We start from the raw sequence: 27,221 nt of genomic DNA on the forward strand, positions 1-27,221 counted from the left end.
TGACCACTAAGACGTTAGAAGAGTCCGTATCCTGATCGTCTTATTTACTGCCCAAAAAACAATCAAACATCTAAAAATGATTACACAATAAGTCTGTGCAAAGAATCCGAATTTTAAATGAGATTCTGTCATTTCTGATTGTGATACGTGCTTGTGGAAACATCTTCTGTCAATGAAAGTGTAGTTTGGAGTAGAGTTTAGACTTTTGGGGAAGAAATGTAACTTGTTTTTTAAAGGAGACCTATTATGGGCGGTTGACGTAACCGTAATATATAGATTCAGGAAATGAATATTCAAAGCAATTTTAATTTGCTTTTAATATGACCGAATTAAATTGAGACATTATTAAAAAAATTGTGATACGAGTGGAAAAAAGTCATATTGCCCAGCCTCGGTTTATATTTAAAGCAGAACTAAGTAACATTTTCACCTTATTGAATGCCTTTGTAAGTCCCTGTGATGGTTATATATGTATTATCGGGGCGTTTGAAGTGTCCGTCATCGCCCCCTGCTGTCTCAGAGAGGAAAACAAGCTTTGTAACATTATCGACATCGACCCAGAGTAAACTCTCCTGAGAAACCCTGGCTCTTTTTTAAATATTTGGCAACGTTAAATGTTTTTGTATGTGATACTATTGACTTACTTGGTTACTGATTGATTACTTACTACTTACTTACTATGACTTACTATGACTTAGTTACTTATTATAATAAAGAAAGAAAGAAAGAATAAAATGTTTTTAAAGACCTTTCCGTATATATTTTCTTATCTCAGAAATACTACAAACAAGCTGCTTTGTCCACTTGTGCATTTCAAATATATCTACTTAGAACATTATTTCTTTTACAACAAAATCATCAACATTTGGGGTAATCTCTGGTCCATTTTTCATTTCATTGAGTTCAATATAATGTCAAACACAGGGAAATAACATCCCAGACTGGACGTGGATTTTGTTGGCCAAGCATGAGTCCTGGATTTTGACTGGTTTAGTCCTGACTTGGTGTTCGAGGACATATCATGGCAATACGGGGACTAACCTGGAACTAACCTGTGGCTGGACAATTATTACTTAGAATCCTCAACTTCAACAAGATGAAATCAGTTCCTTTTTTTTTTTTAGATTATTTATTTATTTTTGTCTAGTCTTATTCTGTTTTAGTCCTATTATTATCTGTTTATGGACCCTTTAAAATGCCATGTCATAAGAATGTTCAAGATTTCAGAAAGAAGGCAAAATGAACACATTTTCAATAATTAACTGACATCAGATCTAAATACTAATGATTTTATATTTTAATAACAGAAAAATAAGCAACTCTTTTGAATTTCCTGTGTAAAGAATAAAGAAATAATGTAAATAACAGTAACGGTAAATGTCTTTAAACCAGGCACTCAAACATATCTAAGTGGTTTTCATTTGCCAAAACAAATTAATGGAAATTGTGTGGTAAATGATAAGGAACATGGACATGGACATATATATATATATATATATATATATATATATATATATATATATATATATATATATATATATATATATATATACTTCTCAATGGAGGACCACACATTATTCACTGAAATACTGCTTGCTGGAGAAACTTGCCTGTCATTCATACATGACTGAGATCAACGTCTTCAACAGCGACATTCCATTTGACTTTAAAACAAAGTATCTCGGATGTGAAACTCCATATATATACACGACAGATGGATACTTGTGAAATGTACTTTTGGCTGCAGCAAAAAACAAGAAAATAACGTGAAAATGGACGACAGGGACAAATCTGATCACTTTGGACATTAAGATTACTGAGATGATAGAAACTCCTCTTTTTCTTCTTGAAATTTTCGCTCTCTGTGTCTTGTTCTGTCTGTTTTTGTTTCGAAATGTACAAGAAAACACTTCAAAAACAACTAACACATCTTTGCTTCGTTATTGCTGCTTTCTGGTTCGTTTCGGCCGCCAAACTTTTCCCGAAAACCCCGTTGTTAAAGACCATTGTCTAGTCGTTCTCTTTCTAGGTTAACATTAGTCCTCTTCCCATCGCTCCACGCCATCCTTTTCCTCTTCATGGACTGAGCCAGCCCTGGGCAGCCCCTGTTCTCTCTCTCTCTCACTCACTTTTTCTCTCTCTTTCTCTCTTTCTCTGTCTCTGTGCTTTCAACTTTCTCTCTAAATGCTATGTTAATGTGGGCCCTCGCTTTCACTCATATCTCTATAGCCATTGGCTCGCCTGCCGCAATTTGCCGCTAATGGTCTTCTACCAGCAGCGACTACCAACCCCCCCACCTCCTCTCTCTCTCTCTCTCTCTCTCTCTCTCTGTCTCTCTGTCTCTCTGTCAGTCTCCTCTCCCCAGCCTGGAGGCGTCCCATTTCACTACACTTTTTTTTTGAGTCACAATGCTGCGCTGCCTGCTACTGCCGCCGCTGAGGGTGCGCGGATGAATGGGTGGGTGGGGGGGCGGTATTAGAGTTGGAGAGAGAGAGAGAAAGAGATTGTGTGTGTGTGTGTGTGTGAGAGAGAGAGAGAGAGAGAGAGAGAGCGAGAGAGAGAGAGGGCTAGTTTTTGACCACACAGTTTTAAGTGAAAAGCGACGGCTGACTCTCCTCTTCCTCTTCCCTCCTCTCGTTCTCTCTCTGTCTCCCTCACTCTCTCTCTCGCTCCGTCGCTCTCGTTCCCGGCGCTTGCAGAGGAAGGAGCGCTGAGTCGGAGTTTGCACTTGGAGACGAGACAGGCAGGAGCAAGGATGACTGAGCTGCCGGTGCACTGAAAGATAGAGAGCACCGAGAAGAAGAAGAAGAAGAAGAAGAAGAAGAAGAAGAAGAAGAAGAAGAAGAAGTGATAAGGCTTGCCGCAGCATCTCTTCACCGACAACAAGCTTTGCATTGGTGAGTTTTGTCCTCTTTACAAATGAATAAGGATGTTTTTTTTGTTTTTTTTAACTGTTTAGGAAGAGAAGTGACTTTACGTTGGCTTTTTGGTGAATTTTTGACTTGTTTTAAATGACTGGGAAACAATTCACGGACTTAAATGTGACTCGGCGTGAGATGCATGTTCGGGATTTTTTTCTGGTATTTGAAAGTTGACACCAAAGCAGTGTCTTTTGAATGGATTGAGACACTTTTTAGTGAATGGGAACAAGTGAGTGAGCATTTTGTCCGTGTGAAGCAACAAGAAAAGACGTGTTTTGGGCTTGATGCTCTCAGGGACTATGAGGTTGCTGATCAATTGGCACTTAAGTTGTAATTTTCATGTTAAAAAAAGTCTTATTACTGTTCCTTTTGAAGCTACTACGTCCCAGACACACTTCATTTTTACTATTTTGGTTGCTATTATTTCATATAAAGCTTGCACATTGACTTCACAACTGCACAACTGTTCATTCATTATTCAGCATTTCGTGAATTCTTCTTTGAAAAATTGCTCTGTTGTCGAACTATAATTTTTTTTTTTTTTTAAATATACAGTCAATTTTATTACAAGTTTTGACCATCACCTGTAGATATTTGCTACAGCTGATTGGATTTGTTTGTTTAATGAACTGGTGTATGTATGTAAGTGCTTGCTGTCTCGTATTGATACAGAGAGAAGTGCATTATGATTGGCAGCGTAACAGGCATATTGCAGGGCTATAATTAAGGTTCTGATTGGTTGTCCTGCGTGTAATGGGTTACCTAGGCCGCTGTTAGCGCCTCTTAAGAATGTCTTTTTCATTCATCAAAGCAGCTTTTGTAATCGTACCTAATGTTTTACTGGCTTGGCTTCAGAGGCCGCAGTAACTCTCCTCTTTACTGCGAACACCTGGATGCCAATTATGCTTTTTTAACAGTGTAACTTTTCCACTAGCTAGCTCCTTTTGCCCCCCGGACCCTCCCCAAAAAATACACGTGTTAGAGAGACTGGTGCAAGTTGCTGGTTCTTGAATATTTCAGACCAAACCGAACAAGCTAAATATTTGGGTTTGAAAGTGCTTATTTGACAAAGTGAAATGAAGGCTCAAGCAAAAAGACCAACGAGGAAGGCAAAATCTAGTACTAAAATAGAACTAAACCAGGATTAAATGTTGACTTATTCAAGACAAACCCAAGTTTAAAGCAGGACTAAACTTTAACAAAACCAAGGCAAAACCAGGGGTCAAAGAGCTCTTGAACATGTTAAAATCAGGTATAAACCAGAACGAAACCAGGACTAAACCAATACAAAAAACTAACCCTAACCCTAACCCTAACCCAAACTGGACAAATATCAGAACCACACCAGATCTTGCCAATGACAGAACCAGGTCTAAACCAGAAGTATATCAGGACTAAACCAGGTCTAATCGAGAGCTCAACCAAGAATTCTCTAGAATTCATTCAAAACTAAACCATGTCAAAGCCAGGACTAAATCAAACTGTACCAGGACCAAATTGGTCGAACCAAGTTCTATCCAAAACCATGTCTAATTAAGATCCAAATCAGGGGAAACAAGTAATCCAAGCATAAAACCAAGTCCAAACCAGGACTGAAGATTGTCAGATGAAGAGCTCCAGGACTAAGACTCGATCAAGACTAAACTTGGACTAAACCAGAACTGTTCCAGGACTAAAATTCTTAACAAACTCCAAGTCCAAGGTTAAAACCAGGACCAAACCAGAGCTCAACTAGAACTTATCAAGCTCTAACTAAAAGCAGGTAAAACCCAGCTCTAAATGAATAAAACATGTCAAAGAAGGTGTTAAAATGTATGACAAACCCTCATAAAGACCTGGACTAAGCAAAGGTCTTCAACATTGCACCATCCATTGTGCGTTTTGAGAACCTCTGACTTAATTCCTCTCCTGATATAATCTGAGTCTGTTTAAGTGTGGTTTTGTGCCAGCAGACGGCGAGCCTGGCGGTGGCGCTGGAGGGCGACATCTGCTGTGAGCGCCCGAGTCTGTAGTTTGATTCCTCCACCTCTCCACTGAGCACGGCTTCTGCTGCTGCTGCTGCTCGCGCTGACACATGTTACTGCTACTGAGAGAGGGAGGGAGAGAGGGAGGGAGAGAGGGAGGGAGAGTGTTAGAAAGGGAGGGAAAAGGAGAACAAGCTGCAGGAGAGAGAACAAGGAAAGAGATAATTGGAAAGAGAAGAGAAAAGGGAGAGAGAGAGAAATAGAAAGCGCTAGAGATGGTGGGAGAGGGAGATTGTGTGTGAAGAAGAGGATGAGAGCAGGAGAGAGAAGAAGAAGGAGAGAGGGAATGGAAGGGAAAGAGAAAGAAAGAGGAAAAAATGGGAAGCGGTAGAAAGGGAGAGAGTAGAAAGCAAGCGGGAGAAAGAGAGAGAGAGAAAATGAAAGTGCTAGAGATGGTAGGAGAGAGATAGTGTGTGAAAAAGAGGATGGGAGCAGGAGAGAGGGAATGGAAGGGAAAGTGAAAGAGAGGGGGAAAACAATGGGAAGCGATAGAAAAGGGTGGGAAATGGAGAGAATAGAAAGAGAACAAGGAGCAGGAGAGAGAGAGAGAGAGAGGGAGAGAGAGAAAAGAGAGAAAGTGCTGGAGATGGTAGGAAAGGAGTGTGTGAAAAAGCAGACAGAACGCATGAGAGAGAAGGAGAGAGAGAGCAAGAGAAGGGAGTGAAGAGGAGAGAAAGTGAGAGTGCTAAAGAGGGTGTGTGAAAAAATAGAACAAGGAGAGAAAGGGAGACAAGGAGAGAGAGAGAGAGAGAGAGAGAAAGAGAGAGAGAGAGAGAGAGAGAGAGAGGTGTCTTTAGAGCTGGGGCAGTGGTGAGAGAGGAAGAGAGATAAGGGATGAGTGAAGGAGAGGGAGAGAAAGAGAACAAGGAGCAGGTGGGAGAGAGAGAGAGAATGGGCGGAAAATGAGAGAGACAAAAAGTGAGAGAGTGACAGAGAGGGTGTGTGAAAAAAGAGAACAAGGAGAAGGCGAGAGAGAGCAAGAGGGGAGGAGAGACGGGAGAGTGTTGGAGAGAGTGAGCAAGAGAAGGGAGTGAAGAGAAGAGAAGAGAGAGAAAGTGAGAGAGTGCTAAAGAGGGTGTGTGAAAAAAGAGAGCAAGGAGGAGAGAAAGAGATGGAAAGAAAGAGAGAGAGAGAGAGAGAGAGAGAGAGAGAGATCAGTGTCTTGTGAGGAAGAGAGGGATGAGAATGTCATTAGAAAAGTGGATTCAATTGAAACTGTCCCAATATTACATTTTAATCCCAAATATTGGTATTATATAGGATTTTTGGGGGACTTTTTGCGGCTTGTTCTGCCTTTTTACACAAATAAGAATCTTTTTTATATGAATAATGCCCAAAGCTCAAAGTGTACATTTCCCTTCTTAACTATTTTACATGAAAAAGTTGAAACATTGTGGTATATATCTGATATTTGGCTTGCTGCTGTTGCCAATAGCAATATTTCGATTTTGTAATTTTCCATTGTAAGATCCACAAATCTTTTTTAAGTTCACAAATTAACTTTTCACTCATAAATAAACAATAACAAATAACAACAATAATAGCGAAAAGTCTTTATTTGATATCAAATAATTAGTTCTACGACTGAGCAAACATATTTGTTGCCTAATTGCTCTTCTATTCCCATTTGTACACATCAGTCTGTTCAAAAGTAATAAATAAAATACAATTAAAAAATATATAATAATATTGGCACCAAATATCTGCAATTTGTTTCTGATTTCGGCAGACACAATTATTGCAGAAAATCGCTCTGTATACATATATATCCGATACTGGAACCGATATATCGCCCGTCCCTCATGTCGGACGCATAGAAACACACTAGAACCAGACTTTCCTCCCCATGTTCTTCCAGCTCCCTCCATCTATAGGCAGCTAAGATACAGACGTTCAGTTCCATGTCGAGGAGCCGGCGCGTGGGCAGCGAGATAAGCGCTGACAGTGAGGTGAACCCACTCATCACTTGACACATTTGACGAAGCATCGCGCGAGCAAAGGCACGACGGAATCCTTATCTGATTTAATTCCTACCTCCCCCCCCCACCTTCCATTTTCTTCCGCCAATTTTCTCGCTTAACGCGTCGCCCAACGAAACGTGAGCATCGGTGCTGATTATCTAGCCGTGGCAGACGTGGTCCAGATCTGGACGGGTCCATGAATGTTTTATGACGCTGACACTCGGCACAAAGATGAGTAGTGGGAAACGCGCTTTTGTGTGGACAGCTGTTAGCTCCCGACGCTACACGGAGCCCGGCCCACAAAGAGAGCCGAGAGGGTTGACAGTGTTTAACCCCACTTAGCGCCATCCGCGGCGCTCCCGGAGGACGCGCCGTAACAGTGCGCATTCAGGACGGTGACCCGGGCCGGCCGCGCGGACTTGTTTTGGTCGGGTTGAATGAGTTTCGTGTTGGGGTTCGTATCCTTATGAACGGGGGGATACGCCAGAACCAACGTTAAGCCGTCAAGTAAACAAGAACTAAACCACAACTCAACCAAGATTGGGCCAGAACTTAAACAAGGATAAATCTATAATTGGACTAAACCATTCTAGAACCTGGACTTGAAGGGAACATGTGGTTTTTTTATGTGATTTTGACGCTGTTATAAAGGCGTTACCTCATAATGAACTCACTGATCCCTTTGACAGATTCATGCTTGAGTAATCCTTTATTGTGCTGCATTTGAGGGTCGAGCGCTCAGAAAATGTCAGCTATCACGTACCCCCTATCTCCACCCACTGCTCTGCGTTTAGTTGAAGAGGCGAGGCTGATATGCACAGGAAGTCAACGGACCTGTTTCTATTATTAAGCCGTTTAAGATCAATATTGCGATTTGCAATGAATAGAAAGTGAAATGACCATCCATGTGCGGAATAGTTTCATACTAAATTCATAATATGTCCTCTTTAAACATGTTTGGTAAAGGGCTTAACCAAGTCTAACTGGCGACGGTACAGATCCCAGTTCCAGCACTTCTTTCAGCTCTTATTTCTAAATGAATCAATAGCAGCGTAGCTATGTTTGACAGTCACCATGTTTGTATTGGTTACTTCTGACTTCTTCTTTGTACAATTGCCTAAACAAATCTCCCAGTCAGTAGTCAGATTACTCACGTCTTACCAAGAGCATCCCATCGAATAAATCCACAGTTGTTTTCATCTTCCCAGACTGTTTTGAAGCCCCCCGCGCACATAAACGCACGTATGTGAGGAGTGGACGTCTGCAGTCGCGTCTTTGTACCGCACCGCCATTAGACGCATGTGCTCGCCCCCCGCACATTGGAATGCAGGAGCCGTAACGTCCGCGGAGAGGCTGCGGTGTGGCCCATATGTAGAGTATGTAAATCTGGTGAAATGGTCCCCAAAAAAAGAAGAAGAAAAACACCGCACCAATGAAGAGGCGACCTGCCGGAGAGGGGGTCAGCAGACTCATACAAGTGTTTGAATGCAAGGCAATCCCAATTTGGACACGCAACACGCTCCGGGCCATTCAGCGCCGACAAGGACAAACAGATGTCCCGGTATCACAGCCAAAACGCCGCGTCCGATTGAGCAGGGAAAACAAGGGGGGAAAAGGATAAGTCTGTCTGGCCTCTCGCAGTGAATGGAAGTGTTCGATAAAGCGGGTGTCGAAAGTGCTGAAATACGCAGTCTCTCACGGGCGCGGTGGGACTGATGTGTTTACTCAGCGCTTTGGGCGTCTTGTAGCTTGTTTGGATTTCCTTTGACGTCTTTATGTAATCTCGTAGGATTGTACTTACACATAGAAGTACGCTGAGTATGCAAAAGGGACGGTTTCTCGTCTCTTTGAAGACGTTACTGCTCTGCCTGGGATGTGTTGCATTTATTGAATTACAGGTGTTTTTAGTTCTCAAAAATACATGTGAGCGGGTCGCCTCTCCACAGACCTGACCTGTAACTTGGTCTGGCGTTGGCGCTTACTTGTTAGTAGATGATAATGACAAGTGAATAGGATATTTAGCGTAGATTGATAGGTTAACTGTGTTACAAAAAACAACATTTGTAATACTAATATAATGCATAAGTACAACACCAGCAGGGGGCAGCAAAGTGACCTCTCTTTTGTTTTCTTCTGAAGGGCAATAGCAAATTTCGAGGTGCAATTTTGCTTCCGTCACGTGGAGATTAATTTTCTTTACGATAAATGCATTTAAACCACAGAGGTGTTTTATATTATAAATACTATTGAGTTAGATATTTACAACTGCAGAGGTCGACCAAAGTTCAGGCAGATGGTTTTGTGTCAGTGTGTGCTGCCTTCAAAGACTCTTGTTGACTGGGATATTTCTGTCACTGCAGCAAACATCACATAACAAGCTCAGGAAGCTGGGCAAGTTTACTCTGAAATTCACACACAAAGAAGAAAACAAGTGAAAGGAACACATCAAAAATGTGAATAAAAGAGAAGAATGCTGATAAATGATCATATTATATATAGGGCTTCAATCCTTTGAAATAAACCCAGAGACACGTCCCAGTGCCTGGCTGAGTGGTTAGCTCACCCCCCTTGCACCCGATTACCTTACGGAGGTGTGAGTTACATGGTAAGACTATCTGTCTCTCACCAGGCGACACCCATAAGCCCCTGAAATAGTGATGGAATCAGAAAAGCTGCTGTTTGGAGAAAAGAGTAGTGCCAATCCAATATAATTTAATTAATTTAAGTTAAATCCATTGTGAGAGGAATTCATTCTCTGCATTTGACCCATCCATCAATGTTCAGATCTTCTTAATCACGATCTTAGCTGAAAGATTTGACCTATTGTGTTAATGGGGGAGGAACGGAGCCTGGAGGAAACTGGAGGAGACACAGGAGTAGAACCTGCAACCTTCTGACTGTGAAGAGTATAGCATTGTGCTGGCAGCCGGACACCTGGATTACACGTGTCTGAAGCTGGACAAACCAAGTCTACAGTAGGTATAACCTCGGACCAAACCAGTTCTCATTTGGCTAAGATCCGACTCCCATTAGACGAGAGCCGAGTCGTCTAAAATGCTCATAATGGTAATACATAAAGAGCCTTTCACTAGGAGCTGACCCAAAAGAAGCCTACGGGACAAAAACTGCTTTAAAAATAGGAAACCACTTACCTTTGGCATTAGCCATGGACACACCTGCCAGTCAGATCTTTGTAGTAATTGCAGAGTAGCGTCAGAGCTAAAGGAAGTCGGTAGAATTATATGGCCCATTGCAAGTGTCTGGAAACTAACAGCAGGTGGATGTTCTGTGCAGATTCCACATGGGGGATCCACACAGGGAGGTTAGGCCCATAAACTTTAGGTCACCAGCACCCGGCATGTTAAAAAGAACCGGGACAATGGCGAGTATGCTTCCTCTCCATCTGGACACAGTGGGAACAGCAGTGCGAAGAGGAGGCGCCATAAAGAATATTGATGGCCCACAAGTCAGAAGACAATGTGGTAAAAAGTGAATTGAGATTTGAATGGTTCCTGGATGGTTTTAGCGCTGGGGCAGCTTCGTTTGGCTCAAAACACACATAAGGGGTCGTAAAGCGATAGCAATTATCTGGAAACAAAACCCGGACAGAAAGTAATAATCAGGGTTTATGGTCTAAACTAGCTTCTAATGGGCCGTTTTAGGTTCATCATTTAGAACAGTGTTATTCACATTGTAGTTCATCTATTTCTGTCAGTATAATATAAATACATATGTACTCCTATAGTGGTACAAGGAGAATGAAGATTATTTGAAGAGGCTTCCAAATTAAAACTGGAACACTTTTCAAATTCTTCTTGACTACAGAACATGCCTTGGGGTTTACACTGCTATCTTCTTGTTAGCTCTGTTAGCTATGAGAAAAAAATACTGGTCCACTTTATTTATGAAAGCTAGGAGGATGTAAGGAGGAAGTACGCTTTTGTCCAGAGGGTTATTACTCCCCTCTAACTGCTGACCCCATATGATGAGTCCTCCTCTTAAGCTCTTAGTCATCTGGACACTGTTTTAGAAAGAAAATACGTTTTGACTCTCATCCAAGAGTCATTCTCAATCTACAAATTTAGTCTGCGAACTCTAGTAGTAGAGTACTGAGTAAGGGCGTACTCAGAGTAGGATAAATACTTCAGTTCGCAGACTAAATCCTGAATCTTTTTACTACAATGAAAAACTCCTGGACAAATGAGGGATTCCACTGATTTATAGACTATTGATGTCTGTAGACTTCAAGGTCAAGGACAAGAATCAGTTCATAAATGACAACGCTTACTGCACTTACGACTGTAAAATATCACTTTTGTCGAGTGACTTTGTCAACTCCAGATGAGTTTGATTACCACAACGGTTCAGACAGGAGACGACAAGAACGTCAAGATGAAAAACAGGTTGTCCAAGCCCAGACATCATATATCTTTGGTAACATATGTCGTACAGATGCCTTTAAGAGCCGTCTCCTTCTCTAGAGCACAATCTGTGTAGTGCTGCTTTGTGTTTTTCAAATCCACTCATGCAGTCCTCTGTAATATTACTGCACAAACGGTAAGTCATACTACAGGAAATACCTAGGTGGAGATGCCCAAAGTAGTTTGTTAAACCTTTAGGAAGTAGTTTATGGCGAATCTAACCTTTTGTCCTTGTTTAAATCATTAAGACATTTATTGTTTGCGTGATACACTTCTTCAAAAGCAAACAGCCAGTGAAAACGGCACAAAGTCTCATTCCGTCGTAAGCATTTGTTTTGGTCCTATCTGCGACGTCAAAGAGGTAAATTGGTTCTCGGCTGTAGAAATAGAGTTTTTTGGGGCGTCGTATCGTTCAGACAAGATGACAAACTCGGGCTCGATATCATTGGAGGAGGTGATAGCTCTCATTCTCTGGCAGCGCGGCACACTTCTCCTTTGAGGATCCAGATAAGTGTGTCTCCAATTCAGCCTTATCAGCAAAGAACACACGAGCCCCCACCACTGGCCCGCTATCGGTGTCATCTGACCCAACGGGGTCAGCAGCAGCCAATCGCAACAGCCACACGCCTTATCCCGCCACCATTTTTACATATATACTCCCAGTAAAGACTATTGCGCTTGAAATAAGAAAAAAATATTAAATGGTAAATACAAAAATGTACAAGAATTCTGTTAAGCACTGCAAAAATCTGGATGGATTCTAGCAAAATGTTGTTATTATTTATTTATATATTTTTTACTTATTGGAGGATACAAACAGTGAAATAATAAATTAGTACACTGAATGCTTTTCTAATCTAAGTTTGAATAAAATGTAGATACAATAGTCAAAATTACTCAACTCTAGGTGTATTCTGAACTTTTCTGTCATTTTTTGCAGTGAAAATATTCCCTCTGACTATAACTTCAGTTCTTTTGTTTCATCACAGGGGAAATTACCATCACAATTTCTAGTAACAAATAAATATTGATAACCGTTATTGATTTGATGTCTGAAGCGCTGGCCATGTATTTGTTGTTAGCGTGCAAAGTCAATTTTGGCAAAGAACAGCATTTATTAAACATTTCAATAAATTAAAAACGTTGCCAGAAGCATTTTTAGATTGGCATTTTTTCCCCGGACAATTTTAAATTAACCTTTAGCGTAACAGTTCAGTGAAGCTCGCATCTTTATTTGGAAGAAGTCTGATGAAGAAAAATTGCGCTTGGAGCTATTTTTGAGGTTCACAGACGGAGCTCGATCGGGAACGTTCAATCAATTCTGGTGTGCACTTGGGCAAGACACTCCCTTATAAATGATATGAATGAGTGTGTGTTTGGGTGTGGTTAGAGAGGCAATTGGTGATGATTGGCAGCCATACGGATACGACGAAAATGAATAATAACATGCAAAGTGATCTACACGACCTATAGGCGAAAGACGTGCACTGTGCATCGATTGGTCGACTAAAAGGGGGCGTGGCGCTGGCAAACGCTCTCAAACGTATTAAGTGTCTTTATGATTTGACCTGATATCTGACCCAAAGTGCATTGACAAGACCGCGAGATTACATTATTAATTACATTATTAAACTCCCAATTCACTTCCAAATCTCAAGATGATTTATTACTTCTCCTTCCTGCTGTTGTGAAGCTAAATCTTTATATATTCCCCCAGAATAATCAGTCAACTAATACAGATATAAGACACTATTGACCGATTGATCAGCTAAACAAGCAAAGGATCTGCAACACCTAATACGACCACTTCAAGACTCATTATTATGATTATATCCTAGTCAGTTTACCCAAAGGGGATTTAGGTGTAGATGCCACAACCTCAACAGAAAATAATAATAAAACACATTTAAATCAATGAAGAGTTTTAGATAGTAAAAATGGCATTGGCAGATCCGCTGTACACAGTAATCCCTTGAGTCTAGTCTTCCATCACCTTGACCCGACCACATTTTACATTCTAACCCCCCAATCCTTCAATTCACACTTCCTTCTTATAGCCTCAAGATTTCTGCCACTCAGCACCATGCGCCCAACCAACCGTGCTCGCCGGTCGTAAAACCGTGTACCGAAAATACGAGTGATAAAACGTAAAAATCTTTCAACTCTGAGACGACTGGTCCATCAATTTCTTTGCGTTGAATTGTGGATGGGAGATGAGCGCTTCCTGGAAATTCATGTGAGGATTGTCGGGCGGTTTAGTGCTGCCGTCAGCGAGCTCCTGACCTTGGGCATAAATCAATACCCACCTGTGCCATCTGAACCGACCGGGCTTCTTTCGTCTCCACGTGGATATGGTTATCTGTCAATGATTGGAGGCACTGGTTCCCAAACTGGGGTGAAAGAACTATTGGTGGAATGTTTTTGAGTCTGCCTTGTTTAAGACATGGGAAAGTCTTGGTTTAGTCTTGGTTCAGTTTGGTTTGCCAATTGAATATCATATTCTAACCTTTATATCTTTGCAAGTCTTTGTAATGGTTCAGTTCAATCAGTTTAGCCTTGAAACTTGTTTGAGACTTAGTCCTGGTAAGTCCTTGGTAAGATATGAGGTAGTACAGATTCAGTTCAGGTCCAGTCTGTTTACATGTTGTAGACTCGACAAGTTCTGCAGTTCAAATCTAGGTTTGATTTATTGGGTTCAGACCTGGTTGAGACTTATTTTGGATCACGTTGGGACCTGGTTTGTCTTTGTTAAGACATTAGGTAATTATGTTTTAGTTCTGGTCCTGTCAGGTTTAACTATTGTAAACCTAACTGCTACCTTTTGCTGGCTTTAGCAGTTCAATTCGTCAATTTACTGGGTTCAGAAGTAGTTAAGGCTCAATTCCTAGCCACAATGTTTTGCAGTTCAGTTCCTGGTTCAACCTACGGGTTCAAAACAGCTTGAAACTTATGTAAGATCTAGTCTTGGTAAGAAAGAGTCTTTTGCAGTTAAAAGTCATTCATCAATTTATTCAATTTACTGGGTTTGGAACTGGTTGAGGATTATTTTAAACCTGCTTGAGACCTGTGTTAGTCCTTGGCAATGTAAAAGGAAGTCCTGGTTTTGTAGAGGACTTCATCCCTATACTTTAATTGTTCAATTCCTGTTTCGATGTACTGGGTTCAGTATTATTTTAGGTCTGGTTGAAGTCTGGGTTAGACCTTGGAAAAGTATGACAACGTCCTGGTTCTTGTATTGCCTTGTTTACCTATTGTAGACATAATTCCTATTTTTAGCAGTTAAATTCCTGCTTGCTTTAGACCTGCTTGTGGTTGTTTTAGATCTGGTTGGGAAATGGTTAGTCCTTGGACACCCTGCTTTTGTTCTTGGTCTGGTCAGTCCTATTTACTTACTGTAGACCTAATTCCTAGAGCCTTTTGCAATTCAATCCCTAAATCAGTTTATTAGGCCCAGAAATGGTTGAGGATTCGTTCAAATGGTTCTGGAGCCTGGTTTAGTCCTTTGTGAGACTTGAAGTATTCACAGGTTAGTTTGTGTTTAGTCTGGTTTACTCATTGTACCTAATTTAGTCAATGAAGATAAGCAAAGAAGAAGCAAAGACTAAACCGGGCTAGATCAGGACAAAACCAGGACTAGAACAGGACCAAACCAAGTCCACATCAAGACTAAAATGGGCTCAATTTAAGATAAAATAACAACGATGCGTGAATGCGCCTTCAGTTTCTCAATTTGTTTGGTTTTGACCTGGTTGGGACTTTTTTGAGACTGGTTTAGTCCTGGTTTAGTCCTGGTTTGATGCAAATGTCAACAAGATGACTCTATCCCACCTGGTTTCCACCCTGTAACTATCAAACGATCAGTCAATCACTCCACTGTCTTTGTATTTCCAACCAATTCAAGGCATTTACCACAATCCTCCTTCAAACTCATTTGCGTCATCAATTCCCTCACCTCACTTCAAGATTCTACAAAAACGGTATTTGCAAATTTCATGGTTTGTAACGCCTGTGATTCAAGGCAATGACGTTCAGAGCTTTAGGGACGAGAGCAAAGGACACAAGCTTCGTTTTCTCTTTTTGCGCCAACGTTTCAAGGTGAATGCTTCCCGACACAATACCCCTTCAGTGAGTCCATACAACACTGACCCACATTCTGACAACCAAAGACCAAAGACGGGCTGAGGTTTTGTCATGAGTGACCTACAAAACGGGGCACGCTTGATAAGACCACAAATAAAAGAGGCTTCTGATATCAGTCCTGTTTAACATATGTACGTCCTGGGACTTGGGTTGTAGCTGGCTCTGAATATTCGCAGCTTTCACACATACAGGTGGGGCATAGCTACATTATTCAGTGTTTTTGTTGTCAGGTTCACACCGAGACGCCAGCACAGTTTGACATTTGTCAAATTACACTTTTCCTCATGTTTCTGCTTCGTGTTACTTTAATAGTTTTATGATTGTTTTTCTTGAGACTCACTCGAATTTACCCAAACGTTAGGAAAACCATTTAGAAAACCAGCGGAACACACAAGCAGTGCTTTCATAATGTCAGTAGACCACAGCAAAAAGCAGATTTTCATTTATGTTTTTTTATTTTTGAAAAACATCACTCTTTTGTGTTAATTGATTGCATTTTTTGGGCACTTACACCTCAAATACAGGACAACACATGATTACTCAAACATGCACGAACCAATCAAAATACAACTGTTATTCATGATAAGGGAACATTGTTGAATAAAAGTTGATTTAGTTGAAAATGAAACTTTACACATTGGCTGATCCCTTTACTAAACCAATTTGAAAAGCAAGTGTGAAAATAGGTCATAAAAAGGAATGATAATAAATAAATAAGAAATCTGAGCTACTTTTGAATGTTTTTTTTTATGTATAATATGGTTTGCTTACTAATTCAGAAGGATTGAGGAAATTAAAAAAAAAAATCTCAAGACCAAATCATTACATGACAATAATGCAGACGACCAAACTCAGTAATAAAACACTATTGTCACTACTTTAGCTGTTCTTATATCTCAATAGCAAGTTTTGTCTGTATTTTTGATTAGGTGACATTATTTGGATAAGTATCTAAATAGACAGTGCATTATATTGTTGAGCAAATTCCCTTTTCTCCTCCAGCTCTTCCCAGCTTTAACAGCCTGACTCTGGTGCTCTCTGGACCAGCCGTATGGGAGTCTGTGAAGGTGATCTACGTCTGACAAGCTACAGATTTTAGCTTCAGAGCGTTAGCCCAGTTTGAAAAAAAAAAAAAAAATCTCTAAAACCTCTGTTATGCTTCCTGTGTTCAGAGAGAAGTGAATCTGCAGATGTAAAAGTCGGATCTGAACTTTAAGAGGAGATAGAGATGGTAAAATAATCACTGTAAAGGATTTAGTCGTGTCGTTTACAACCAGTCTGTCTAAAAGTATTCAGCGTCAAAGTTAAACGCTAAAGGAAAAGCAATTTTACTTTTTGGACCGGAAATAACTTGGAGAACTTTGCACTGCATGAGCTGTACGTGAACATTGCTGTGTTCACCAACTCAATAGCCCTTCTTCTGCCATAACATTTCCTTCCACTATTACTAACGCTAGCACTCCCACCTCACAGCAAGAAGGTTATGGGTTTGACTGGACTATTACTACTACCAAAAAGTAAACGCTACTTCTAATATGCCCTACTTCTACTACTGCTATAGCACCACCACCATATTTTTCATCTACATCAGACAATATAAGTTAGAGAAGGAAGTTAAGGCAGGTTTACAGCATCATGCGCCGTTCAGCCGACGTCCGGATGTAGCCCATTGGAGCTTCTGTGGAGTTAATCGTGGTCCAGGTGCATTGTGGAATCCAAACTATTTCATTTGCGTTTATTTCTTAATTAGCTGAATAAAACAATCACATTAGGCCGATGTGCCGACATTTTTTGTGACCATTTTGAGCAGTTCCAAGCTGTTTTAATCAGTGGTCCAAACAGTCTTCTGTGGATCAAACAATCACAGAGCTCTCGGTCGATGACACAGAACATACACAGAACGTACACAGAACACACACAGAACATACACAGAACATACACAGAACGTGCACAGAACACACACTGAACACGCACAGAACATACACAGAACGTACACAGAACGTACACAGAACACACACAGAACATACACAGAACATACACAGAACGTGCACAGAACACACACTGAACACGCACAGAACATACACAGAACATACACTGAACGTACACAGAACATACACAGAACGTACACAGAACATACACAGAACACACACAGAACATACACAGAACATACACAGAACGTGCACAGAACACACACTGAACACGCACAGAACATACACAGAACATACACTGAACGTACACAGAACATACACAGAACACACACAGAACATACACAGAACATACACAGAACGTGCACAGAACACACACTGAAAACGCACAGAACATACACAGAACATACACTGAACACGCACAGAACATACACTGAACACGCACAGAACACACGCAGAACGTTCACAGAACATACACAGAACACACACAGAACATACACAGAACATACACAGAACGTGCACAGAACATACACAGAACATACACTGAACACGCACAGAACATACACTGAACACGCACAGAACATACACTGAACACGCACAGAACACACACAGAACGTACACAGAACGTACACAGAACATACACAGAACACACACAGAACATACACAGAACATACACAGAACGTGCACAGAACACACACTGAACACGCACAGAACATACACAGAACATACACTGAACACGCACAGAACATACACTGAACATACACTGAACACGCACAGAACACACACAGAACGTACACAGAACATACACAGAACACACACAGAACATACACAGAACATACACAGAACTTGCACAGAACACACACTGAACACGCACAGAACATACACAGAACATACACTGAACACGCACAGAACATACACTGAACATACACTGAACACGCACAGAACATACACTGAACACGCACAGAACACACACAGAACGTACACTGAACACACATAGAACGTGCACAGAACACACACTGAACACACACAGAACATACACAGAACGTACACTGAACACGCACAGAACACACACAGAACATACACAGAACGTACACAGAACATACACTGAACATACACTGAACATACACTGAAGAGCAAGCAAGCTTTCTAATTGGTTTCCAGAGCGTTTACTGTAGAAAGCATGTCATGGCAATACATCATAATACTACTGCTTCTGCTACTACTACAACTAATATATTACCACTAATAGTAATAATTGATAGTACAACTAGAACCTCTGCCATACCATTACTTTTTCTTCTTACACTGCTATCACTTGGCTCATAATACTGGAGTAAAAGCTTGAGTAAAAGTACGGCATTCCCCAACTCTGCTTAAGTCTGTAGCTTACGTAGCTGTGCACTCGCTGAACTGTCCTGCTCTAGCTCTTCCCATGATTTGCCCACGGATTAGAGTTGTAGATTTATACGTCGCGGGATAGGGACGCAGTGGGAGCTTGCCTGTGCGCGAGGCTGAGGGCGGCTCTCCGGTTCAGTGGGTGCTCGCGCTGGTTTCGACATTAGGCTGATGGGAAAGTCAGCGGCGTGTGATGGAGAGAAGATATGCACACTAAGCTCTATCGGACCTGCAAAGAGCATCAGAGAGAGAGAGAGAGAGAGAATCTTGTCTTCAGGAGTAGAGGCTGCAGCGGAATACAGTAGCATTTCTGTAAGTAGTACTAGTATTGCTGGAGCGTGTGGTAAGTGGAGTGGTAATATACGCAATGCTAATCGATATGTCCTGAAAAACAGAATATGTCTCATACAATTTAGTTTGTGTTGGATTGTAGGACCAAAAAAACACATTATTTTGGGTTTTGAAATTTGTCGTGGCCAAAATTGTATTCAAGTTTAAAAAAAAACTCACAAAAAATATTACTCAAGTAGTATTGTAAAGTAGTGGTCCTGTAAAAAAAAAAAAGCTATCTCAGTATCTCAAATGAGTAATTGTAAGAGTATTTGTCTGGATGTACAAAGAAGAGACAGAAAAACTAAATCATATCTGAAGGAGCGGTGCAAGTAACACAAATCAATCAACGTAAAACTTTTGTCACGTCTAGCACAGTGCGAAGAGTACTGTTATGCTGTTATATACACTATACTACTTAAGCAAGAGAGAGTAAAAGTATGGGAGCTGAACCCAAAATTACTCAAATGAATGTACTTGAGGAAATGTAAAGGTAAAGTTGCTCCAGTCAGACCGGTCTAGCCTAAGGACACAACCTCGCCTCTCCAATTTCTTATACCTTCAACTTAGACATGTATGTACTAGTTGTTTGAATTATGCGTGGGTTAAACACCAGACAAAAACACTCATGTGTGTTTTAACGCACATGCGGCAGTCGCCAAACAGTGGGCAGCGGTCCACATGTAGCACACACCTCTCTCAGGCCGTCAAGTTTGGCCGTTATGGTAAAGCTAACAACAACTAGCATGCTAACAGCGCACTTCATGCTCCGCTAGGTTGACCAGATGTCCCCATTTATCCGGGACAGTCCCAGTTTTGAGCCCTGTGTCCCATGTCCAAGCAAATGTATCCAAAACCATTGATTTGTCCCAGTGTTATTCAAGACGTGTCCCAGTTTTGACCACTTTGAGACCTGCCAACAGTAAAGAAATGAATATATTGTTGTTTCGTTTGCCAAACTAGAGGAAATCTGGCTTTAGAATAACCAAAACACAAAAGATTCACTAATTTCTACTGATAAAAGTCTCTCTATTATATACTGACTCACAAATGAGCCGTGAAAGAGGTATGAATGATCCAAGTGCATAAAAATGTACTTAATCACCTTTGTTTTATACACTTTTATTACTACTTCCCATCCCAACCCGGGAGTGTCCCAGTTTTATGCTTTGCAGAGAATAAACCGCTCTATAATTTAATGCAGAGAGCGCACATTGGGCTCATTTTCACCCGTATAGATGCTTATACAATACATCTGTATTTTGGCAAAACAGATTTGACCTTATTACACGGAAAAGATACTTGTTCCCGCTTGCCAATGTATAAAAGAGGTTGAGTTATTAGCATTAGCAGCCAAATGTCTGTCACAAACCCAGAGCAGATGTGGCTACAATAGTGTGGAGTATAAAAGAGTAACGTAACGGATAGTGGCCATAACTATCCCAAAAGTCAATGTACACAACCGATACATTTACTCCGCTCCTCCTATAAAGCTCAGCGTGCAGCCTGACCGTGGAAGTCGGTGGTTCAGCAGTGAGAAAGTGAGTTGATCCTGTTTTGGACCGGGTTTTAGCCCTCCGTGGACCGGCCCGTTGGATCTCTATAGCCCTGGCAGTGGGTTAATGCATTGGCCTGGCACTACACGGCAGTCTGGATCCAGTCTGACGGCGGCGCTTTGTCATACCGCCTGCTCTTCCTCTGTAGTTAGTCTGTGAAATGTAACAAAGCGCTGCCCGGTGAATGGGGAGGCAGATCTGACCAGGAGGGACCCTCTGGCACGTTGAGGTTTTGGGGGCGAGCAGTTAAATCTGTCTGTTGTGAAGGAGGTTTGGGACAGCGTTACACCCCACACAGAGCGAAGACGAAGGGAACACTCGTCACTTCTTGGTTTCATCGTGCAGTGTGTGTCAGATAATCGATGGATTTAATTTTATTTGCCATGTTAGTATCAGATTACTCACATAAACTTCTGGGCAAGACACTGGGCAAGTCTTGTAATATTTCACTGTTTTTCACACATGATGCAAGCTTTACTTTTTGAGCTGTTGTTTTCATTTTCATTTACACTTGTTTCAATAATCATGTTTTGTAAGTCCTCTCCCTCTGAGCCTCACAAAAACACTCAACACGCACACACATTTCCCAGATTTGTGACGTTAAAGGAAGAGATCTGGATGTTTCCTGTGCCATTTCTAAGTCCATACATAATTGTAAGACGTTGCCATCAAATCGTGCTCATTACAACTGTTTCATTAATATATTGGGACTAAGATAGCTTCATTTATGCCCCTTTGTAATTCCTTCTGCTGCCAGTAGATGGAGTGCTAACACAATTCCTGATGAACAAACACCCAATCAGGAATAAAATAAGTAAAGAGCATGTTTAAAGGCCAATAGCAATACAAATAAAGCACAATATGTGTCTCGTAAATGCCAAACCAAACGAGATGACACTTTATTCCACTAAACTCTCCTTACTCTGCCTGTTACTCGGAGATGATTTCTCCACGATGGCCCATATTGACTATTGGAAGCCCAGTAGACCATGGTACATCTATAATAGGGTGAATCAGAAAAAAAATCCGGAGCCTGAGCATATTTGTTCCCTTCATCTATTTCTGAATCGCGGCGGCGTTTGCCAGAGTCACAGATTCTCTCACAAAGCCCGCTTCAGTCTCCACTCATTGCAGAGGTCCATGTGGAGAGCAGCCAGACTCGGAGTGAGAAAGCCAGCCATCCGCCCAGAACTAAAACCCGAGCATCCACAAATGCAATTTTCAGCCTGTTTTGTTGATTTAATCCTTAGTTTGTGACGCTCGGGCTCAGCAGGGATAAGGTTGACATGGTTTGTGTGACAAACAAAGCTGTGTGTTTGATAGAGGGACTAAAAAGCATGTTTTTTGGTGTAGAAAGCTCCTGCAAGCTGCGTGGTGTGATTCATAGATGTGTCATGCACGTTCTGCTGTCTACTGGGATTTGAAAGGGATGTTTGCAATAAGTTGTTTTAGTCTTGCACAATTAAATGTACCTTTTAGAGAGAGATTTCTCGACTGAATCTGTATTTTTAGAGGCTTCACAGTAGGGCTGGGCAATTAATCCATTTTATCCATTTGTGTTTTTATTGATCAACAATGTGATTTTTTTTTACTGTGAAATCAAGCTTTATTAGGCAACGAGTTTATTCTGGACTTTCTTATGAGTAAGCGTTATTATGCAGAATACAGAGGAGAGGCGATTGAAAACAGTTAGAGCTTTTGGACCATTACATTTAATTAAACAGAATTGAAAAAGAAACTTCATCATTTTGCTATTAATTACATTTGATTGCATATTAATGTTAATGAAAATAGTTGCTCATAAATAGTATATTGATATGAGAAGGAGAATGTAATGAGCTTCCCCTGTTTGAGAGATATGATATGATGATATATAATGTATAATAAACCACTAAGCAAATTATATGTGAAGTTTTATTCATGCATTTTTGAGTAATCCCGCATTTTCCCGTTTGTTCAAGAACTCGATACAGCTAGTTCCACCAGCTGATGTCATGAGGTGTTAATCATGCTTATCATCATTTGTGAAGTTGCCTTGACTGTAAGGCATATTTTTTTGTCTTGCTATCGGTTTTTATGTTTTACTTTATCTTATAAATAATGCCACAAATCAAAGTAATTTACTTTGCATTTAATTGGTGTTGGTTTTAATAAAAAAATTGCATGTGTATTGAAACAGAAAAACATGTATAAAAACAGATGTGCTTGGTTCTCATGTGTTTGCACATTTTAATAACCCAGCAGAGATGTAATGGTGTCAGCTCCATGTTCCCACGTTTGTTAGAACATCCATCTATTTTCTTCCGCCTATCCGGGACCGGGTCGTGGGGGCAGCAATATAAGCAGGGACTCCTGGACTTCCCCCTCCCCAGACACTTCCTCTAACTCCTCCGGGTGGATCCCGGGGCGTTCCCAGGCCAGCCGAGAGACATAGTCCCTTCAGCGTGTCCTGGGTCTTCCCCGGGGCCTCTTCCCGATGGGACATGCCTGAAACACCTCCCGAGGGAGGCGCCCAGGAGGCATCCGGAATAGATGCCCGAGCCACCTCAGCTGGCTCCTCTCGACGTGGAGGAGCAGCGGCTCTACTCTGAGCTCCTCCTGTGTGATTGAGCTCCTCGACCTACCTCTAAGGGAGCGCCCAGCCACCCGGCGGAGGAAACTCATTTCCAGCACTTGTATCCGCAATCTTGTCCATTACCCAAAGCTCATGACCATAGGTGAGGTCAGAACGTAGATTGACCGGTAAATCGAGAGCTTTGCCTTTCGACTCAGCTCCTTCTTTACCACAACAGTGAGATTGACAGTTGGATCGGTGCAGCGGCTGCAGTGATGCAGTCGCTGCACCGATCCGAACTGTCAATCTCACGCAGCGGTGTCAATCTCACGCAGCGGTGTCAATCTCACGCAGCGGTGTCAATCTCACGCAGCGGTTTGGTCATGTTCTAGGCCCGTTTCAGTCCTGGTCTAGTCAAGGTCAAGTTTCAGCTTTATCCATCCTTCCCTCACTCGTGAACAAGACCCCGAGATACTTGAACTCCTCCACTTGGGGCAAGAACTCAATACTTGGAGAGGGCAAGCCACTTTTTTCCGTTTGAGAACCATGGCCTCGAATTTGGAGGTGCTGATTCTCATCCCAGCCGCTTTACACTCGGGTGCAAACCGTCTCAGTGCAGCTGCAGGTCCGGGTTTGATGGAGCCATCAGGATAACATCGTCTGCAAACAGCAGAGAGGACATTTTGTGGTCCCCAAACCGGACACCCTCCGACCCCTGACTGCGCCTTGATTGTTAGAACATTTTGGGTTCTATTTTTAAGAACTTAATAGTATCTGCATATAGTAAAGTAGTAGTGAAGGTCAGAAAGATTTAGCTCCTTTTTGTACAATGATGGTTAAGGAAACAGGTACGCTCCCGATATGATAGATGCAGGAGCACGTAACTGTGAGGTCGCCGGGCGCCTTTGTCCGCAGAGCTTTTCGTGCGACAGCTTTCAGCCACCGTGGCCTCCGAACAGCAAAAATACACATCATCAAGCACAAAGGCCGAATATAGCACGCCACATTCTCCCCAATCCTCCACAGAGAGGCTTGTCTCACCTGTCCCCCAGTGTACAGGGGTGGACAGCTCCATCCTCACCAGCCCAGGCTCATCTGTCAGCCCAACTAATCACACACAATACCAGGAGCAGAAACAGCCAAGCCTGCCTCACCTATCACCCAGAGACTGTCCGCTGCCTACACGCACGGAAATAGGACATGCTTTCATAGGTATTACCAGAAACTGCAGTCAAGTGAAGTCATAACTTGGCTAAATCATGTTTCCTTTTGGTTTTCTGGTGGCGTAATGGCAAACTGAGGATATACGAGCGACTGAATGAGTAAACTGTAAAGCTAGACAATGTTAAAGCTGCAGCATTAAACAACTTTCCTCCTATTTAAGTGTATTATAGCGACATAACTTTGTGACAGAATCAGACCACTACATCAACCAGTAATTGTAAAACCTTTAAGCGACTGCAAACTCTAAAACTGGGCTTAAGTGGCTACGAATGTGAATACTTGCAATATGGCAGACGGATTGAGAGAGCTTGAAACATGCAAGATAGATTTAAAAGGGACGTATTATGCAAAAACGACTTAAATGAGCGTTTTACCTTGCAACAACTGTGTTTCCTCATCATTTGTTTTTTCATTTGTATTTTTCATTTGAATCCTCATCATTTGTATTTTGGTTGATTCCTGCATGTTTGAGGCTGCAACAGAGGCTCTGAAAAATCCTGTTTTCACCTACCCCCTTTCCCTGCCCATATCCTTGTTCTTACAGTAGTTGTAATTATTTGCAAAACTTGACACATGCACTGGTCTAAAATGTTACGTAGCCACTTTTCGAAAACCAAAACACATAAATGACAATCATTAAGAAAACTTAATGTCATTAAGAAGAGGCGGGGCTTATCAGTTCTGCCGTTTTGAACAGGACATAGACATATTTCTGTTACCAAAAGATTTTTTTTTGTAGTTTACTATGAACAAAACGCAAAATGAAGATCTAGTTATGATAGAGTTCTATACTAAGTAATCTGAAAAAAGCACAACACGTCTCCTTTAATAAAGAACTAATTTTTTTTATTAGCTTTAAATGTCAAATATTAAAGCATGTACAGTTTATTTTTTTCTATTTCATTCCGTAAACAATACATTTTTGAAAAATAATAGTACTTTTTATTACCTATTCCTAATAATAAAATGCATTTTTACAGCCTTAAAACATCGATAGTGCGATTATAAAAAAATACTTTCTTTTACCATTTCTTGCCTTAGCTATAACTTTGTACTTTATGTGGGGTACAAAGTAGATATAGGCCATCTCAGACTGTGCCAAATCACTTTCATATTACTTCACTGTCAAAATAAAATCCGTTCCCAAACAGTGACAACGCAAACATTTATTCCAACATGGCATTTAGACGGCCCACAGAAACTATCACCGCCCGCTTCCTACACACACTTCGTATCTTTCCACGTCGCTGTGACTAATTCAAGAGGCAGAGAGGATAAAAATCACCTCAAAGAATATATGTATCTCTGCCAATACATCACCTGGAACTGCACATTTCCCTGTCTGCTTATGTAGACTTTTTCTACGGTGGGAATTAACCTTTAAAAAGCGAGCCTGAGCCAAGAAGCCCGACTCTGGTTTTCACATTACAGGTAGGAAATGATTACTGTCAGCATCTTTGACAAGGTGGGGTAAAAAGGCCAGTTATATAAGCTGCTTCCTCCGCCTCAGCCAGCAGTCGTGCAGTTAAAACGGTGCTCTGTGGAAGCGGGTGAGAGCTATATATAATGCAGTCTATGGTAAATTTACAATCTGACAGGCGCTGGCATGTACTGTATATAAGTGGAAAGCAGATAATTAGCAGCAAAGTGTTGAGGAATTAGTCCAGCCGCAGATGTACCGTGTGTGCCAAAGAAAAGATAGCTTGGCACAGACTGGATTTCAGGCATGGATTTGGTCAGGAAAATAATAATAATAAGGTATTAGGTTTATATTGTACTTTAAAAGGCTTGTAAAGTGCTGCACAGAAGCTCTTTATCCATTCACAGTGGAATATACTCAGTTCTTTGTTTCAAACTCGATATATGCGCACAATACCCTATTAGAGGTGGGAGATGTATTGAAAAATGTATCATATTGCAACTGTTGTTTTGGAGATTTTTGAGAATTTACTAAATTAGAATATGTATAATGTCTATGATTAAAACTTATCAAACGTATCGCAAAACAAGGAATAAAGTGATATTTCTGCACCTTTTTCTTTATGCAACACTTGAACAACCAAGACATTTACATACATATTTTATCATTTTTCTGATGTATTGTTTTTTAAATATGCTTTTTAATAAAAACAAAACAAGCGATCAAATAAATCAGTCATTTTAAACACAAAACAATAATACTTTCTTTATATTACCATGTGGTCTTGTACTAGTTCTGATGAAGCTCAAGATCATTCTAAAACTGCTCAGAAAAGGTGAAATTTTGTGCTATTCATGTGATTTTTGTTGAAGTATCGATACTTTAAATACTTCTTATTAGTATCTACTTTCCATACAAGTTTTGGTATCGATTAGTATCTGATTTTTGATACTTCTGACAACAATATGCTTTTCTATACTAAATAATGACTGTGCTCAGAAGGTTAGAACTCATTTGAACTCATCCAAACAGTTGGTAGTTTGATCCCTGTATTAGCATGTTGTCATGTACAAAACTGTATTCTAAATAGTGTTAGCTTCAAAAGCACTCTTCAAGTATAGTAGCTAATCATTGTGCGTACTTAAGTCATTGGTTTCTGTTAGGGCTGTGCAATTAAGTAGTTATGGCTCCTACTTCCATGTCTGTCTGAGAATAATCGCTTTAAAGTCTGCAAAAATAATCAACCCTTGTTTTAACACAGTTTGCAAATGTCTGATCACATATACCATTACAGGAACTAAAAAGTGAATACTGTGGTAAATGCCTTGTTCCTATATATTAAGTAAATAC

The 27,221-nt window shown here is 41.0% G+C and overlaps 1 protein-coding gene across 4 annotated transcripts in view; it reads left to right on the plus strand.

The window, feature by feature from the left end:
- tncb (tenascin Cb) overlaps nt 1-27,221 on the plus strand; it is a 158,946-nt gene that overhangs the window by 71,578 nt on the left and 60,147 nt on the right. For 2 of the 4 annotated variants that reach the window (XM_072433003.1, XM_072433007.1), the window contains exons 1-2: nt 2,392-2,457; nt 2,700-2,897. The gene's annotated coding sequence lies outside the window, so the exon portion shown is untranslated. Of the gene's footprint in view, nt 1-2,391; nt 2,458-2,696; nt 2,898-27,221 lie in introns of those variants that run through there. The other 2 variants (XM_072433005.1, XM_072433004.1) reach the window with 2 other exon arrangements.

Source organism: Eucyclogobius newberryi, unplaced genomic scaffold (assembly GCF_026437365.1).
Source record: "Eucyclogobius newberryi isolate DKJ021-1_F unplaced genomic scaffold, fEucNew1.0.hap1 SCAF_6, whole genome shotgun sequence".
Lineage (NCBI taxonomy): Eukaryota > Metazoa > Chordata > Actinopteri > Gobiiformes > Gobiidae > Eucyclogobius > Eucyclogobius newberryi.